Here is an 18473-nt window from a genome sequence, read left to right as displayed (position 1 = left end):
ATCTAATACATATGAAAAATGTTCATGACAACATTATTATAAAAATAGAAATAAAATGTATACTGAAATTAGGTTGTAACCAAAACTAATCATATGAGCATGAGGGAATATTACTGTTCTGCAAGGAATGATAAATATAATGTATCCATGTTGTCATTTTTCAGTCATGTCAAATTCTTTGTGACCCCATTTGGAGATTTTTTTTTTGGCAAAGATACTGGAGTGGTTTACCATTTTCTTCTCCAGCTTATTTTATAGATGAAGAATTTTTATCAATAATTTCAATTAAATGCAATTTAGTTAATCAAATATTTATTAAGCTCCTACTGTGAGTCAAACATTATGTTAGACATTGGAATACAAAAGTAACTCAATAGAAATAGGGAAGCTGGGACAGGTAGGTGGCACAGTGGATGGAGTACTGACCCTGAAGTCAGGAGGACCTGAGTTCAAATCCAACCTCAGACCAAACACTTGACATTTACTAGCTGTGTGACCCTGGGCAAGTCATTTAACCCCAACTGCCTACAAAAACAAAAGAAATAAGGAAGTTTAGAAGAGTGGTGAATTGGGTGGGAGGAGTGAGTAAAGAATTCTTCTGACATTTTGAGTTTTAAATGCTTGAAAGACATCCAATTTGAAATGTTCAGTAGATACTTGGCAACGGAGATCAGAAGAAGAACTAGGTCTTGCCACATAAATACTCTGAGAAAGCCTGTGGGAGTGTGAGTGTGTGTGTGGGAGGGGATTGTTGAAGAGAAATAAGTTTTAGAGTATCATGAGAGTGCAATAGAGTATCAAGGAGGAATAAAGGGACTGGAGACAATAATGATGATAAAGTATTTAAGCAATTACTATGTGCCAGACATTGTGCTAAGCAATGTATATTGATATAATTGTAGTGGTTATGGTCAGTGTGCCCAGACCACCTAAGATGGTGTAATCCATATGGAAGATGCTGGGAAATTAGTTTTGGGAGATTGGCAGATTGGAGTATGTATGGGCTTTATGTATTGGCCTACCACCTGGTCGGAAGCATACTTTTTCCATTAGCTGTATAGCTGAAAGTATCAGTCTTTAAATATGTATGACTCAGCACCAAGATGGCTTTTTTGCTGCATTATATATATGAGTGATAATGTTTCCTTCACTCATACCTTTCCTTCCTCTTTCCTTCTCCACTAAGCCAATGCAGCCTAGAGAAATAGGCCTGGTACTTTGGTCTTTTGGGTTTGTTTGTTTGTTTTCTGTTTCACTAATAATGATTTTGGACATAAATATGGTGAGACTAATACTATGTAGGAAGTGAGCTAAATTGTAGGCCTAATGAGCTCCACTTCTTTACTTCCCCTCTCCCCAAGAGACCATAGTGATATGGGAGAGATTATGTCTCCAAGGTGTTAGGGGAAATATGTTTTTATGTTTTTGTTTTCTTGGTGTTTCTTTGAGGTAAATATTACAATGTTAAGTGGTTAAATAGAATTGGGTTGCTAGTCACTGGGCCTCTAAAAACATAAAATGGGGAGACTATATTCAGTGAGGGCTTGAGCTGATGGCAAAGAATAAAAAATCCTCCCCTTCCCAAACCCTTCATGGTGTCTGAGTGCCCAGGATAACTGAATACTGCATGTTAAATAAGCAAACAAGATAGCTCCTGCCCCATCTTAGGGAATTCTCAGCCAGTATTCCATAAAATTACATAGACATTGGCAGTATGTGTGTGGGTTACTTCTGATTATGTGTGATGGAGGAGCCATCTCCTCCCCTATCCTCATCCCCTTATTTACTTCAGAGTATGCAAGGCTATTCTTTGAATGTTTCCTTTTAGCCATGATGTCTCAGATGTTCATAATTTATGGTGACAAAAAAAAAATCTTTTCCTTGGCTTTTCATTGAACCAGAACTTCATGAGAACGAACAGGATAATTTTGGCCCTCAGGCATCTCTTTTCTGATGACATTTCAGTGAAAGTTCATTGCTGTGAGTTGCCAGGTGGGAGAAAGGCAATTTGCCCTATTTTCCAGCCAAATGCCATATGACACTAATCACATCACTTGTTTATTTTATATTTATTCTTTCTTTATCTTTAGTGAATATATATATATATACACACACACACACACACACACACACACACACAGAGAGAGAGACAGAGAGAGAGAGAGAGGTGTGTCCAGGCAATCAGTGAATTTTAAAGATTCCTCAGAATCCTAACTTCTTCCTCTCTCTCCACCTCTCCCAAACTCTGGCACCAAAGTCAAGGGACCAGCTTGAACCAGACCTTCAATTTAATGCACAATCAGCAAAGAAATTGTTTCCTTCAAGGAGCCAGACCAACCGAGCAAGAGAGCAATTCACCCAAAATGTTAATAAGAAATGAACTTAGCGATCATTCCACAAAAGGAGAAAAGGACTTCTAGGGCCAGGAGATGAATGATACACACAGAATGACCACTTCTCTACCTTCATGTTTCATATTCTACAGTTTAAAATTCCTGAATACTTTAAAATCAGATGTTTTGCATTTTTTTCCACAGCAATGCTTATTCCTGTATATTGAAGATCCCAGAATAATGTTTATTCAGAATTGTCAAACCTTCCTAAATATTTAAATTATTTTTATGTAGATGAATTTTTTTAATAGAGATCACTTGAGTCCTACAATTGACAAGAAGAAATTGGACTTAACCTCTTGTGAGAAAGAACATGTGAGAGGAACTTTGGAATGTGAGACTCACCCATGGGGCATACTGTCTATCACAATGCACTGGTGGTGCATACCTGAAGTTATTCAATTTTATTTGAGGAGGAGAAAAAATATCATTTTTAAAAATTATCCTCCTTTTTTTCCTAGATTTTTTAAAGTCCACATTTTCCATCTCTTTGGTTATGGTGATATTCATTGTAAGAGCTAATTTGTAATTTTCTTGCATCAAAATCCTTGCCACAGCTGACTATTGATCAACATACATCCATGCATTATTAGAAGGAGAAAAGGTCATTCCTTTTTTGAAAAGGGATCCACTTACTTCTGATTTCTATAGAACAATGTATGGTATTCCTGGGTGCACTTCCTAATTTTGACATTTTTTGAGATTAATTTATACTAGTGATCATTCTTTAGAACAAATCTTAGCAAAAAAAAGAGAAGTTTTTAGCATGATCATATAATCTTATGTCTTTCACCCTGAATCCCCTGAATTTAACTCCATGAAATATTAACATTTTAATCACCAACAAAGCTAATTATATTTTGGTATGGCTTATGTCAAGATCTGTTCTCACATCAAAAGAAAAGAAAAATACAAGCAAATAAAAAGGATGAAGATATATCATTCAGAAATTACATTAAATTTTGAATTCTTCATTTCATTCAGAAAATACTTTATTGCAATATTTAAAAACCTGTTTTTATGTAGTTATAACTTTTTTAAAAAAATTATTTGTTACAAAACAATGCAATTGACCCAATCTTACCTGAAACATAAAGTAAATCATGTGTGAGAAAATATATTAACAACTATTAACTCTCCTTATTTAGATAGCATTTTCAAAATATTTTATATTTTTAAAGAACAATCTATAGGAAAATAAAGTTTATCTTTTGTTTTGTGCCTTATAGGACCATTACTTAATAGCCCAGTGAACATTTTGTCATTTTGTCTGGTCTACCACACTTCTCTGGATTTTATTTTCCACTCCAGTGTCCTTAAGTATCCTTTCCTGTTCCACTGTGTGAACATGCCTCAAATACACTTTCTTTCACAATGCGTAATACTGACTGCATGGTTATAGTGTTAGGGAAATTATTTATAATTTTCTTTAATTCACAACTTCCTACCTGAAATATAATAAATATTACTTTATTTAATCCTTCTCCATGAATGATTCTGAGACAATATTTAATGCTTTCATTGGCATGTTCCATGATTACAAAGTATTTCTTCTCTAGTGACTTTCCAAAGGTGAAAGGAAGCAGATGTCAAAAAAGGTAAGAGAGATGTATTTCCATAAGTGATGTCTGGACCATCATTATTAATATGGAAACAAGCTATAATGTAAGTAAAAAGGTAATTGTAAATTCTATTAAGAAACTATTTACTTAATTTAAGAAGAAAGTGTTTTATAATCTATAGATAATAACTACAATTGTCACATGCATTAGGAGTTATAATTTAAGACTATCAATTTCCTTAGAGATCTTTCAGTCCAACCTTCCATTTTTTTATTCTAAACTTAACATGAAAATAAAATATGTGCACATAGATGTAAATTATATATATAACTGTGTGTGAGCATGTGTGTGTGAGAGAGAGAGAGAAAGAGAGAGAGAGAATAGAAAATGAGGATTGAACATGATATTGTACATTTCTATAAAGCACTGCTTGTTTTCCTAGTAAATTTATAGTAAACTTAATATGTAGTGTTCAAAGATGTCTTGATTATTTCTATTCCCTTCTGGCCTTCTTTCTGTTCTTACTGGGTTTTTCAAAATGTTTCTTGGACCCACTTTTTAATTTTTTTCTTTAGTTTTTCTTTTGGGGGAAGGGAAGCAAATTTATTTCTAGCCTCCATTTTCTCCCAATTTCCTACCAAATTTAGTAGGAAAAAAAAGTCAAAGAAAAACAAAACAGAGAAGGTGGAACCAAGATGGTGGAGTAAAGGCAGGGACTAACTTAGCTCTTCCCCAAGCCCTTCCAAATACCTTCAAATAATGACTATAAACAAGTTCTAGAGAGGCAGAACCCACAAAAAGACAGAGTGAAACAATTTTCCAGCCCAAAACAACTAAGAAGGTTGGCAAGAAAGGACTGTTACACGAGAGCAAGAAAGGAGCACAGTCCAGTGTAGGCCACATATGAAAAGCCCCAGCTCCAGCAAACCAGGAACAACAATGGGAGCCACTGAACCATCAGGAGCATTGGCTATTTCTAGAGATTTCAGCACACAGAGAGTAAGGCTGTTGAACACCTGATCAGAAGGAGATTACAGGGGTCTCTTTGCTAGTTCTGGAGTCAGAACTCTGTTGGTTTGCCCATATTTGGATCTGAGTCCCCATCCTGGGTGGCAGTCCCAAGATGAGAAGGAGCACTTGCACACCAGAACTCGTTGCCACAGTGGAGTGGGGACCCTCATCACAGTTCCAGGGTAGAAAAGAGTGCTTGTTGTCTCTCACAGATCAAAGCACAGGCCAGGAGAGTAATAAACACTTCTTAGATTCTATCCTCATGGAAGAACTGAAAATTTACAAGTCCTGAGAAGTATCTATGAAAACAGCTGCACAAATCCCCTGAAGCTTGGGACAGTGCACCCTCTACCCATGAAGCAGAGGCCCATTTTCACAAAGGGTTAAAAGTCAAGAAATAGACTGAAAAAATGAGCAAACAACAGAAAAAAATTATGACCATAGAAAGTTATTATAGTGACAAGGAAGATCAAAACACAAACTCAGAAAAAGATAACAAAGTCAAAGCTCCTAAATCTAAAGCCTCCAAAAAAATTTTAAATTGGTTTCAGGCCATAGAAGAGCTTAAGAAGGATTTTGAAAAACAAAGAGAGGTAGAAGAAAAACTGGGAAGAGAAATGAAAATCATGAAAAATGAGCCAACAGTTTGGTAAAGGAGACACAAAAAATTACTGAGGAAAATAACACCTCAATAAAGCAGACTAGATCAAATGGTAAAAGAGGTACAAAAAGTCAATGAGGAGAACAATGCCTTAAAAAGCAGAATTGGCCAAAAGGGAAAAGAGACACAAAAATTCACTGAACAAAAAACAAACAAACAAACAAACAAAAACTCCTTAAAAAGTAGAATTGGTCAAATGCAAATGAAGTTTCAAAAGATCACTTAGGAAAATAATTCCTTAAAAAAATTGGAATTTAGCAAAGGGGAAAAATGATTTTATGAGAAATCAAGAAATAATAAATCAAAACCAAAAGAATGAAAAAAAATAGAAGACAATGTGAAATGTCTCATTGGAAAAACAACTAACTTGGAAAATAGTTGTAGGAGGGATTATGTAAAAATTATTGGACTCTCTGTAAACTAAGATAAAAGAAAGAGCCTAGACATCATCTTTCCAGAAATTATCCAGGAAACCTGCCCTGATATTCTAGAACTAGAGGTTAAAATATAAATTTAAAGAATACACTGATCACCTCCTGAAAGACATCCCAAAATAAAAACTGCCCGGGATATTGTAGCCAAATTCTAGAGTTCTCAGGTTAAGGAGAAAATATTGCAAGCAGACAGAAAGATGCAAGTCAAGTACTGTGGAGCCACAGTCAGGATAATGCAAGACTTAGCAGCTTCTACATTAAGGGACAAGAGGGCTTGGAATATAATATTCTGGAGGTAAAAGGAGATAGGATTACAACCAAGAATCACCTACCCAACAAAACTGAGTATAATCCTTTAGGGAAAAAATGGTCATTCAGTGAAATAGAGGACTTTCAAACATTCTTGATGAAAAGACCAGAACTGAATAGAAAAGTTGACTTTCAAATACAAGACTCAAGAGAAGCATGAAAAGGTAAATAGGAAAGGGAAATAATAAAGGACTCAATAAAGTTAAACTGTTTACATTCCTACATGGGGAGATGATACTTATAACTCATAAGAACTTTCTCATTACTTTCCAGTTTTATCTGAAGTCTGCCTGTTTATAATTTCTTACAGCACAATAGTATTCCTTTACATTCATATATCACATTCATAATTATGATTATTATCTGTCTCTCTCCATCCTTCCCTCCCTCCCCGTTTATGCTTTTCTTTCTCCTTTCTCTTTTTCCCTCCTCACTAATGTTTTCCTTTTGACTAACACGTCCCTCAGTCCCACCTCCCTTCTATTAACCCCCTCCCTTTTCTTTTCCCTTTTCCCTCCTACTACCTATAAGGCATGTTAGATTTCTATGCCTAACTAATTATGTTGTTCCCTTCTTAAGCCAAGTCTGATGAAAATAAGGTTCAAACAATGCTCATCTCCCTCCCTTCTTTCCCTCTGATGTAATAGGATTTTGTGCCTTTTCCTGTGATGGAATTTACCCTTGTCTGCCTCCTCCTTTCCTTTTCTCTCAGTACATTTTCTTAGATCAGATTAATTCACTTACTTGGATCCATTTAATCCACTTGATTAGAATTTTTTTCATCATTAAATCAAAGTCAATTTATACCCACCCCCTTTATGTATATCCCTTTAACATGGTGTAACAACAATACAGTTCTCAAGAGTCACAACTGTCATCTTCCCTTGTGGGGATGTAAACAGTTTGCCCTTATTAACAACATATTGTATCTTTCTGTCCCATTTACCTTTCTATGTCTCTCTTGAGTCTTGTATTTGAAGATCAAATTTCCTGTTGAGCTCTGGTCTTCTTTATCAGGAAGGTATGGAAGTCCCCTATTTCATTGAATATCCATCTCATTCCCTGAAAAATCATGCTCATTTTTGCTGGGTAGTTGATCCTTGGTTGTAATCCAAGCTCCTTTGCCTTATGGAACATCATATTCCATGCCCTACGGTCTTTTAATGTAAAAGCTGCAAGGTCCTGTGTAATTCCAACTGTGGTTCCATGATATTAAAATTGTTTCTTTCTGGTTGCTTGCAGTATTTTCTCTTTGACCTGGTAATTTTGGAATGTGGCTATCATATTCCTTGATGTTTTCAATTTGGGATCTCATTCAGGAGGTGAGCGGTGAATTTTTTCTATGGCTATTTCACCCTCTGGTTCTAGGACCTCAGGGCAGTTTTCCTTGATGATTTCCTGAAAGATACTGTCCAGGCTCTTTTTTTCATCATGATTTCCAGGTAGACCAATAATTTTTAAATTGTCTCTCCTGGACCAATTTTCCAGGTCAGTTGTTTTACCAATGAGATATTTTATGTTTTTATCTATTTTTTCGTTCTTTTGTTTTTGTTTGACTGATTCTTGTTCTCTCAGAGAGTCATCAGCTTCCATTTGCTCAATTCTAATTTTTAACACATTGTTTTCTTCTATTAGATTTTGTACCTCCTTCCCCATTTGGCCAATTGTATTTTTTAGGGACTTGTTTTCTTCAGTGTAACTTTTTTCCAGTTGGATAATTGTATTTTTTAATGACTTATTTTCTACAGTTAATTTTTGTCCTTCCTTTTCCAAGCTATTGACTCTCTCTTGCATACCTCTTATTTCTTTTCCCATTTTTTCTTCCACCTCTCTCATTTGACCCTTAAAATCCTTCTTGAGCTCTTCTAAGAAGGCTTTTTGTGCTTCAGACCAGTTCATATTCCCTTTTGAGGTTCCAGATATGGGTTTGTTAAACCCATATCTCTTCAGAATTTCTGCCTTGATCTTCATTCTTCCCATAATAAGAATCTATTGCATGTTTCTTTTTGCTCATGATGTTTGATTATTTCCTGACCTTTAAAGTGATTGGGCTCTCCTGCTGGGGGGCAGAGAGCACTGACCCAAGCTTCTTGTGTTGGGAGCCTAGGGTCTGGTCACTGGCTTTGTGTTCTGGGGCCTCCAATATTGGCAGTTGGAGGCTGTAGGATTCTGGCAGCTTAACTTGTGTTGGGTTGGAACCAGCAACACTGGAACTCTGGGGGCAGAATTGGGTAGTGTGGCTCCTGGAGATTTCCTGTTCACCAGCCTTTCCTTCTTTTTGCTTTCTTCAGCTCCTTTCAGATGGATGTTGCAGGATGTTTATCTGCTTGGGGCCCTTAGAGCGCTGCTTCCTTTAGTTTTGCTGAGACACTGGGAGAGATGGTTGCTGTAGAATGTTGAGGCACCTGGTCATTTTCTGAGCTGGTTTCCACCAGTTCCCGTGTCCTCAATGAGGCACTAGGGGGGTCCAGGTGTTGGTGTTTGCCTGCTCCACCACCTGGGCTTCAGGATCTCTTACTGGTATACTGAGGTGGGGCTTTCCACTAGCTTTCTGGGATACCTCTTTTTCTGTACTGCTCCCCTTCCCCCAAGGTAAGAGGGGCCTTTCCAGTTCATTCCTCAAGCTACCTGGGCTACTGGACTGTTGCACCCCATCTTTCTTCTGGTTCAGCTGGTCCAGGGTTTTTCTTGGGGTGATATTTTCTGGGCTTTCAGGTGTTAATAGGGGAGGATAAGAGAGACTCACCTCTTACTCTGCCATCTTGGCTCCTGGAAGCGGAAGTCCAACCCCTTTATTCTTTCTAATTCTTGGCATTTTGTTCCTCCAAATAAATTTTAATATTGCATTTTCTATTACTATAAAGCAATTATTTGGTATTCCAGCTTTAATAAAAAATAATTTAGGTAGAAATGTCATTTTGTTATATTGGCTGAGTTTAACCAATAATCAATTAATACCTCTTCAATTATTTACATCTACAGTTCTGAAAAATGTTTTATAATTGTATTTACACAGTTTATATTTGTGTTTTAGTAGACAGACTCAAACATTTTATTTATTCTGTGTTTGTTTAAAATAGAATTTCTCTAACATCTCTCCTGCTGATTCTTATTGGGAAAATATGGAAATATTTATGATTAATATGGATTTATTTTATATTCATCATTTTTGCTGCAGCTAAATAATTTCATTAATGCTTAGCTTTAATCTCTAGGACTCTTTGTATAGATTATTATATCATCATATATACATATATTTACATATGTATACATATACATAAGCACATACATACATATATACATACACATACATATATACATATATATACATGTATATACATATATACATGTATATATGTGTGGGTGTGCATATATATATATATAGTTTGTTTCCTTATTGCTTATGCTTATTTCCTTGCTATGGGTATGTGTATGTGTATATTTGTGTGTGTTTGTGTGTATAAACACATTTACTCTTTCTATTATGATATAGCTAGCCCTTTGTTAAATAGTTGTGCCAATTATAAACATCCTTACTTTAAACTGATCTTATTAGAAAGTACTTTATCATTTCTCCATCACATGCAACGTTGGCTCTTAGTTTTATATAGATGCTACTAACCATGGTTATTTTTTCCTATAAGTTCTAGAGTTTTTATCAGAAATATGTATTGAGTTTTTCAAAAGTTTTATCATAACCTATTAATATAACCACATACTTTAAATTAAAATTAAAATTAAATTATTATGTGGCCTATTGTGTTTATATTTTTTCACACATTAAGTCAACATAACATTACTGATATAAATCCTGATTTCATTACTGATATAAAAGTCAAAGAATATAATCTTCCAAAATATATTATTGTATGCTAGCACTTTACTTTTTAGGATTTTTTTCTTGATGTCTATTATATAACATTCATTATCTGCTTTTCTCTGACTGGTTTAAGTCTCAACACCAAAAAGACTTTTGAAGGATCCCTTAATTTCTTATTTAAAAAAATTAAATAATCCTGGAATTAATTTTTAATCATTTGTATCATTTAATTTAGTTTTATGATAACTTATATGTTATATTTTTCTTATTCTAGTAGCCTGAATATTTTATTTTATTTTTTGTAAATATTCATCCAGTTTATAAATTTTATTGGCCAACAATTGGGAAGAAAAGTCTTAATAGTTGGTTATATATCATTTAAGGAGAGGGATTGTTTCAGATAATAGGGAAGAATTGAGCATATAGTAGGTTAAAAAATAATTATTGATTTGAATAGAAGCTCTAGCATTATAAGATTAAGTCCCATGATTCTTGAAACTCCTACACAAAAATTGTATCTGATGAAAATGTTTAGTAGGTAATATGGTATGTAAAAGTCAGGTGTTCTGAGTTAAAACCTTGAAAAATAAATAGGACTAAGTGACCCAAAAGTCCTTTCCAGTGTTAAATGATTATAAAATTAATTATTTCATTGTTTTGGTTAGTTCCTGCATCTATTACCAGTAATTCAAAATATTTGCTTGTGAAATTGCCAAATAATTTGTAATTGCTCTTCTTCAAATTCTACATTTTTTCCTATTTTTTTCCTCCTTCTATTCAGACCCTAATCAAGAGTCCAGTTATCAAGACAATGACTTTCTTAATTATAGGACTTTATAATTCCTTTTATGCATGTATTCTCTATTTTGCACTAGGTCACATATATATGACATCTCCTATACTGGATTCTAAGGTCTTTGAGTGCAAAGACTGATTTATTCATCTTTATTTCCCTTGGGGTCTAACACAATGCTTTGCACATGTCCTGCCCATGTACTTTTATCTGTGAAAATAAGTTCCATTATGGAAACTCCTTATTCTAATGCAAATCAGTAGCTCATGTATAATAACTTATCTATATTGAGATTTATTGAGACTTAAGAGAGAATTGAAGTAGAATAAAAGGTTAAATCATTTTACTTACATAATGAGTGTGTGTCAAAGGTAAGAACTAAATATTGGTCTTTTTTCCATCATAACATGTCACTTCTCAGTTTTAAAAAATGTAGGTGTCTAATATATATTTTTATTTGTCTTTTTGTAAACAAGATTAAATAATTATATTCTGAAATTAAATCTAGCTATAAAGAAGTTTAGGGGATTACATATGGTAGCTCAATAAAACACTAAAAATAACACAATAACAAAAAAAACCCTCCTTTTTGCTCCCCCTTCTTCATTTATTCTGGCCTTTCCTCCTTCTTCTTCAGGATCCCTACCCCTCATTTGCATTTCATGAAATTCTTAAAAACCTTCATCATGTTCCAAGAAAACCCCAGTTCTTTGCTCTCCACTTAATATATACGCTGCTCCTTAAAACCATTGCACAATCTCTATTTAAGCAGGATTTATTTTTTGAGCAGGAGACAAGAAAAGATGGTTCAGTAAAAGGGAGAAGAGGGGATGGAAAGACTGTACTCTTTTGTGTCCAAATATGTTAAGTGTAATTTAAAATGAATTGTGTTTTAATTGTCTATTTCTCATAAGCAACACAGGATGTTATAAAATATTTTTCTGACTTTTTCTCTCTTTAAAATTTTCAGTTACATTTTCAATTCTTAGAAATTATCCTGTCTTAAAAGGTACTTTGTGCTCTTGAATAATTTAGGAAAAAATAGAGTTTTCATATTGATCTTAATTGCTTAAAGTGCAGGAAAATGAGTAAAATAGTTTTGGCTTCTTTTTGAGATGAAGTATGTGCAATTTAGATATTATCATTGGCTTAATCTGTCTATTTATATTTACTCATATTCATTAACACCTAACCTAGGATGGACATTTAGATAAAACCTCAGTAAAATTATCTGCTTGACTCAAGAACAGATATTAATTGTTCAATGTAAAGAGCATGAGGATTGCTAGTGTATTTTTTCATGAGCATTGCAATAAAGGAAAAAGGATATATGTTTCTTCTAATATTTCAACTTTAGAAATTATCCAAGTTTCATGGAGAAGTTTCCTTTGTTTTAAAACTTGTCCTAGAATCTCATCCCTATTTTGCAGGGAAAGATAGCTATTGGATTTCATTAATCCTTAGGGAGAAATTGAAAGATGACTTCTCAAATACTCAATCTCAGAATCAGGGTGTTACATATGATAATCAAAACAGGAATTAGATTCAGTGAAATATTGGTAGTTACACTGGGGAGTGGAAAATTGTGTTTATGTTTTATCATTAGTTCTTGTGCTCATCAGAGCTACTGCTGTCTTCTACATTACTAAAAATATTCCTACCTTTGTACTAAAACTTAAAGGATAATTTCACTTCTGGTTCAATGCAAATGCATGGCTTGATGAAGCAAAATATATATTCAAAAGAATAAATATCCTCAAGAATAAGAAGTACTTTTGGCTGAAAGAGATATAAGGTTTTCTTCTAACTACCAAAAAGGAATTCATATATTACATTTTTAGATTTTTACATAACTTGAACTGATGCCATCTTTTCAATCTGTCTCATCTCTTTTTAAAATCTCTTTTGAAAAATGCTTTCCTTCATTAAGTCTTATAAACTATTTTTTTTCATAGAGGCCACATATTGCATGTATTAAAACAGCTGTGACAGTGTTCCCTATAGCTTCTATGTGAAAGAACAATAGAAGTGGTTATTCTAAACTCTAATCAGTGAAGAGACCATATGTCTAGATATTTATTCTCTTTTCAATTTTTTCCCATATCAAGTTGTTTATTTTTAAATATTTTTATTAATTTTAACATTCTTTTCTTTTAAAATTATGAATTCCAAATTTTCTTCCTCTCTCCCTCTTAGCCATCTTCCACCCACTGAGAAGGCATGCAATATATCAATTATACATGTGAACTCATGCAAAACACATTTTCACATTACCTATATTTTTTAAAAAGCAAGAAAAATAAAGAAGTGAGGAAATTATGCTTCAGTTTTCTCTCAGAGTTCATCAATGGTTTCTCTGGAAGTGGAAAGCATTTTTCTCTTCATGAGTCCTTTGGAATTGTCTTGAATCATTATACTAATCAAAGTAGCCAACTTTTCCACAATTGATTATCACTACCATGTTGCTCTTACTATGCACAATGATCTCCTAGTTCTCACTTCACTTCACATCAGTTCATACAGTTCTTGCCATGTTTTATTTTTTTCTGAAACCACTCCCCTAGCATAATCACATGCCATGGGGAATGTTCAGCCATTCCCCAAGTGAAGATCATCCCCTTTATTTTCAATTCTTTGCTACCCCAGAAAAAGCTTTTATAAACATTTTTATACCTATAAATAATTTTCTTTTTCCTTTGATCTTTTTGAGAAACACACCTAGTAGTGATATTACTGGATCAAAGAATATGTACAGTTTGATTGCCCTTTGGGCATAGTTTCAAATTGTTCTTCAGAATGATTGGACCAATTCACTACTTCATCAAAAGTTCATTAATGTACCTATTTTCCTCTCATCAACTCAGGCATTTGTCATTTTTGATGGGTGTGAGTCATTTTTTTAAGAGTTGTTTTAATTTACATTTCTCTAGTCAATAGTGATTTAGATGCTCAGATTCTTAAAATCTGCACAGTGGTTCAGATTCAATCTAGCCCGCTTGTCAATATGATAGTCACAAATGTTCAGATTTCATAACAATCTGGCCAATATGGGGGATCGTTAATAAGCCTTGTCTTTGCCTGAAAGAAGGCTTGGGTTGAATTCATTCTGGCAGGACTCACATGTTGTTATTTCAGTGTCCCAAAACCCCTAAATCTCAACATATGTTTCTCTCATGAGGAAAAGTGCTTAACCCCAAGTTCTTCTCCAGCCAAGACTGGAAGGTATATAAGCCTCCCCTCTTTCCTTATCCTCCTCTCGCCCTGTAGTTTGGGTTACCTGCCAAACACCTAGGAAGGTTTGGAGTTGCTTTTTGGGCAAACAGTTAAGATGCCATCTCAAACTCAGCCTAACTCTCTCAGGATCTGGGTCCAGTGACTCAGTTCAAGGCCATGGACATGGGCACACCATTGGTAGCATAGTGAACAAGGATGGACACCCTACCTGGAAGTGTATGCCAAATTCTGTCAATACTGTCGATTCTCTTGGTGCTAGGGAATTGGAATAACTGTAGGTGATTTTTGATTCCCTAAAGCTTACTTACTCCCCTCTATACCCCTAGATCCTCTTTCACAGAGGGACTTCCTGTCCCTAAGACCATGCCTGAAGGATCCCCCTTCTCTCCTAGCCTCAATGACACTGGATCCTTACAGTTTTTCCCCTAGGTTAGAAGTGGAAAAAGCTTGGTCTCTAAGACCTTGGAAAGGAAAGCTTTTGCCTCATCTCTGTGATCTAGAGCACCAACATAAATTATAAAAAAGAAAAATTAAGATTCTTCTTCCTGCAGTCCCATCTCTGACCAGGATGACTATAGGGGAAAAGTTAAAAACATCTTAGCAGATTCTGAAGGTTTTGTGATTGACTATTAAGGAATTTTTTTTTTTCTGTTTGTTTGTTTTGTTTTGGCTAAGCAACAGGGTTAAGTAACTTGCCCAGGGTCACAGAGCTATTAAGTGTCAAGCATCCAAGGTCAGATTTGAACTCAGGTTTTCTTGATTCCAGGGCCAGTGCTCTACCCATTACACCACCTAGGTGCTCCCTTTAAGGAATTTTGAAACACCTCCTTACAACTCTGGTCACTCCCTTTCCTTGAGTCAAGAGGGTATCTCAGTGCTGTTTGCAAACAGCCTCCAGTTTTTTCTGTTAACCCCTCTCATCCCAGATTAGACTAGAAGAAGATAGTTTCACCCTTCCCTACCTCCTTCTAATTCACCCTCCCCAACCTGGTGAAAAGAAGGAGGGGGGAGGGGCGGCCGCTATAGCATGGGCTCCACTGGCAATGGCATGGGGGCCTGGAACAACCTTTGTCTGGAAGCACCACCCAGGTTCCCACATCCTGCTTGGACCCCCCCCTCCCCACCTCAACCCCCAGCAGCAGTGGGGAGAGGGGGAAGGGGAATGGGTCAAGATAAAGAAACCAGTCAGCCTCCAAACTTGCGTAAGCCTGCTCTTTTAAAGTTGTAGTTTTAAAATGTTAATAACGAGATAGTGATTCTCTGTGTAAAGTAATTTGGAAATGCATTTAACAAAATTGAAATCACCTGACAGTTAATGAGTTTGTTTTAAGTTTCAGATTGTTAAACTTTTGTAGCAGTTATGTCAATCAACTTTTCATAATTTGGTTACAGCTAAAATAAGTTGGTATCACATATGAAAATTGTAAGATAGTAGTTATTGTTCTAATGTGTAAACTTGCCAAAAAGTTTGTTTGGGTTATGGAGTCCCTGAACAATGAACTTGGCTTGCTGAGAGTTTGTAAGTATATAAAAATAATCTCTGCAGATTGGCTTTTATATCAGGACAAATTTAAATTTGAGATGCAAATCCTGGAAAAGTTTTCCCTAAGCTATGACTAGTGAAACTTGCTATTTGAGGTAAAAGCTCATGGGACTGTAAATAATTTTATTTTGAGTTGTTTGATAACAATTGGATAACAATCCATCCGTAATCAATAGTCAATAATCCACCATCTGAGAGAAATGCCACAAGTTACTCAGAGAGAATGTGATACTGATGGGAGGTCTGCATCTGGGAAAAGCTGAGAGGACAATTTGAACCTCAGTCTAAGATGGGGTTCTCCTTGCTCAGCTTCCTCATTATGTTCCTTTGAAAAGGAATGTTACACATCTTGCTATTCCTGAGTCTGGTTATGAGGTAGATTTGATATAGTATGCTTGGAAAACTGAATTATCTGAATCCAAACAGAGCTAAGGATGTTTTATCCCGTCATTTGGGCCCTGCAGTCTTTTCTCTCAGATTTGTTTCTTCCAGACTACAGCCCATTCACCTGAAGTTGATAGCAAACACAGGTACCAATCAATGTCCCCCATCATTCCCGGGATTCAGCTTGTCCTGGGATGACATAGCTAATGTGAAGTGTCTGAGGTCAGAATTGAACTCAGGTCCTCCTGACTCCAAGGCCAGAGCTTTATCCACTGTGCCACCTAGCTGTCCCTGGGAATCTCTTTCTAGAGGTCATCTGTGAATTCTTTCAATGTCTATTTTACCCTCTGGATCTAAGATATTGGCACAATTTTCCATTATAATTTCTTGAAATATGATGTCTAGGATCTTTCTGAGATCATAGCTTTCAGGTAGTCTAATAATTCTTAAATTATGTCTCCTTAGTCCATTTTCAGGTCAGTTATTTTTCTGATGACTTATTTCATTTTTTTCTATTTTTCATTCTTTGAGTTTTATTGTTTATTTATGTTCCATAAAATCATTAGCTTCAACTGGTCTGAGTCTTTTTTAAAAAAATTCTTAGTGAAATTTTGTACCTCTTTTTTTCATTTAGTTAATTCTGTTTTTTAAGTTCCTTTCTTTAGTGAATTTTTGTATCTCTCTTTTTTTTAATTTAACCCCATTTCTTTTTCCATCTTTTTTTCTCTACCACTTTCATGTATTTTTTTTTAACTCTTCTAGGAATCATTACTAAGCTTAGGTCCAATTGGTATGTTTCTTTGAGGCTTTGTTTGTAATTGTTTTCATGTTATTGTCTTCTTCTGAGTTTATGTCTTGGTCTCTGACACCGTAGCAGCTTTATATGCTCAAGTTCTTTTTGTTGTTGTTGTTTGCTCATTTTCCTAGCCACTGAATTTTTTTTAATTAGGCTCCACTTACCTGGGAGTGTGGAGGTACTGTCCCATGCTTCAGGCTTTTTCTCATACTGTTTTTAGAGCTAGTTAATGATTCTAAATGGAACAAACAATTCTACATTTACATATTGCAAATTATTTGGTTTGGAGATGTTGGATTTTTTTCCCCCTTCTAGTTCTCTAAATTTTCATGAAAGCAGTTGGTGGCACAGTGGATTGAGCATACTGCATTCTGGAAGTCACTTAACCTCTGTTTCCTCAATTATAAAATGTGGATAATAATAGTACTTATCTTGTAGGGTTGTTGTGAGGATAAAATGAGATAGTATTTATAAAAGTGCTTAGTACTTTAATGCCAGTGTCTGGTATATATTAAGAGTCATATAAATGCTTATTCTCCTCCTCATTTCCCCTTTATATGTATTTCATCAGACCTTAAGACTTGCAACACAATACAATGTGAGCTTTTAATTCAATTTTCTGCATTTTATCCTATGAGAGTAAATTTAATTCTTCATGCCAACTCAGAAATGAACAAATATATTATCAGGCAAAATCCAAGATGCTTACTGACAGTAGCGTATGGATTTGCCTTTTATAAAATTTACATTGTAGCCAGAGAAATTCACATATGAAACTCTGGGCTAGCTAACTCATCAAATTTACTTTTATTGGTAATGCAACTATGAGATGACAGAAACAAAAATTGTGAAAAAAAAAGAAACAAAACAATCTTAGAAAAACATAACTAAAGGTTTTTTATTGAAGTTCTTTGGAACACTGGAATGAAGTTCAATTTTTAGTGTTTTTTTAAAGAAGTTAAAACCTTTTTTTTTCCTTTCTGAGAGGCATCCTTGTAAACATTAGAATATGACTCTTTTTATTTTTCCCTTTGGTTTATCAATCAGTCAATCAGCAAGTATTTATTAAGCATTTATTATGTATCAGGCACTGTACGGGGTCTTAGGAATGCAAATGCAAGTACAAAAAGAACCCAACCTCTTCTTGCAAGGAATTTGTTCTATAAATATTAAGCTAGCAAGGCATAAAACAAGTTTTATTACATAGATTTCAATTAAAAAATGCATGTAAAGAACAAAAAGGGGTGGTTGCATCTTAACCTGATTAAGCAAGGCAAAGGTAATTCTTCTTTTCCTCTTTCCAAACAGATACTCAGTCATAGTCCCTTCAAAATAAATAGCACTGATTAACAGTAAAGCTTCAGACATTAATAGAATTAAAGACATTGTTGAACTGTGCCTTTCCTGAGTTCCATCATTACTGTTTATTACTACAGTACAAATAGATCACAATGGAACATCTTAAAATATAACAAACTACATAAAGCAGCAATGGGATTTTATTCATTCTTCATGGAGCAGATTTGACAATTA

The sequence above is a fragment of the Vombatus ursinus genome, unplaced genomic scaffold, assembly GCF_900497805.2.
Source record: "Vombatus ursinus unplaced genomic scaffold, bare-nosed wombat genome assembly UNPS02014792.1, whole genome shotgun sequence".
Classification (NCBI taxonomy): domain Eukaryota; kingdom Metazoa; phylum Chordata; class Mammalia; order Diprotodontia; family Vombatidae; genus Vombatus; species Vombatus ursinus.
This window is presented reverse-complemented; position numbering follows the sequence as displayed.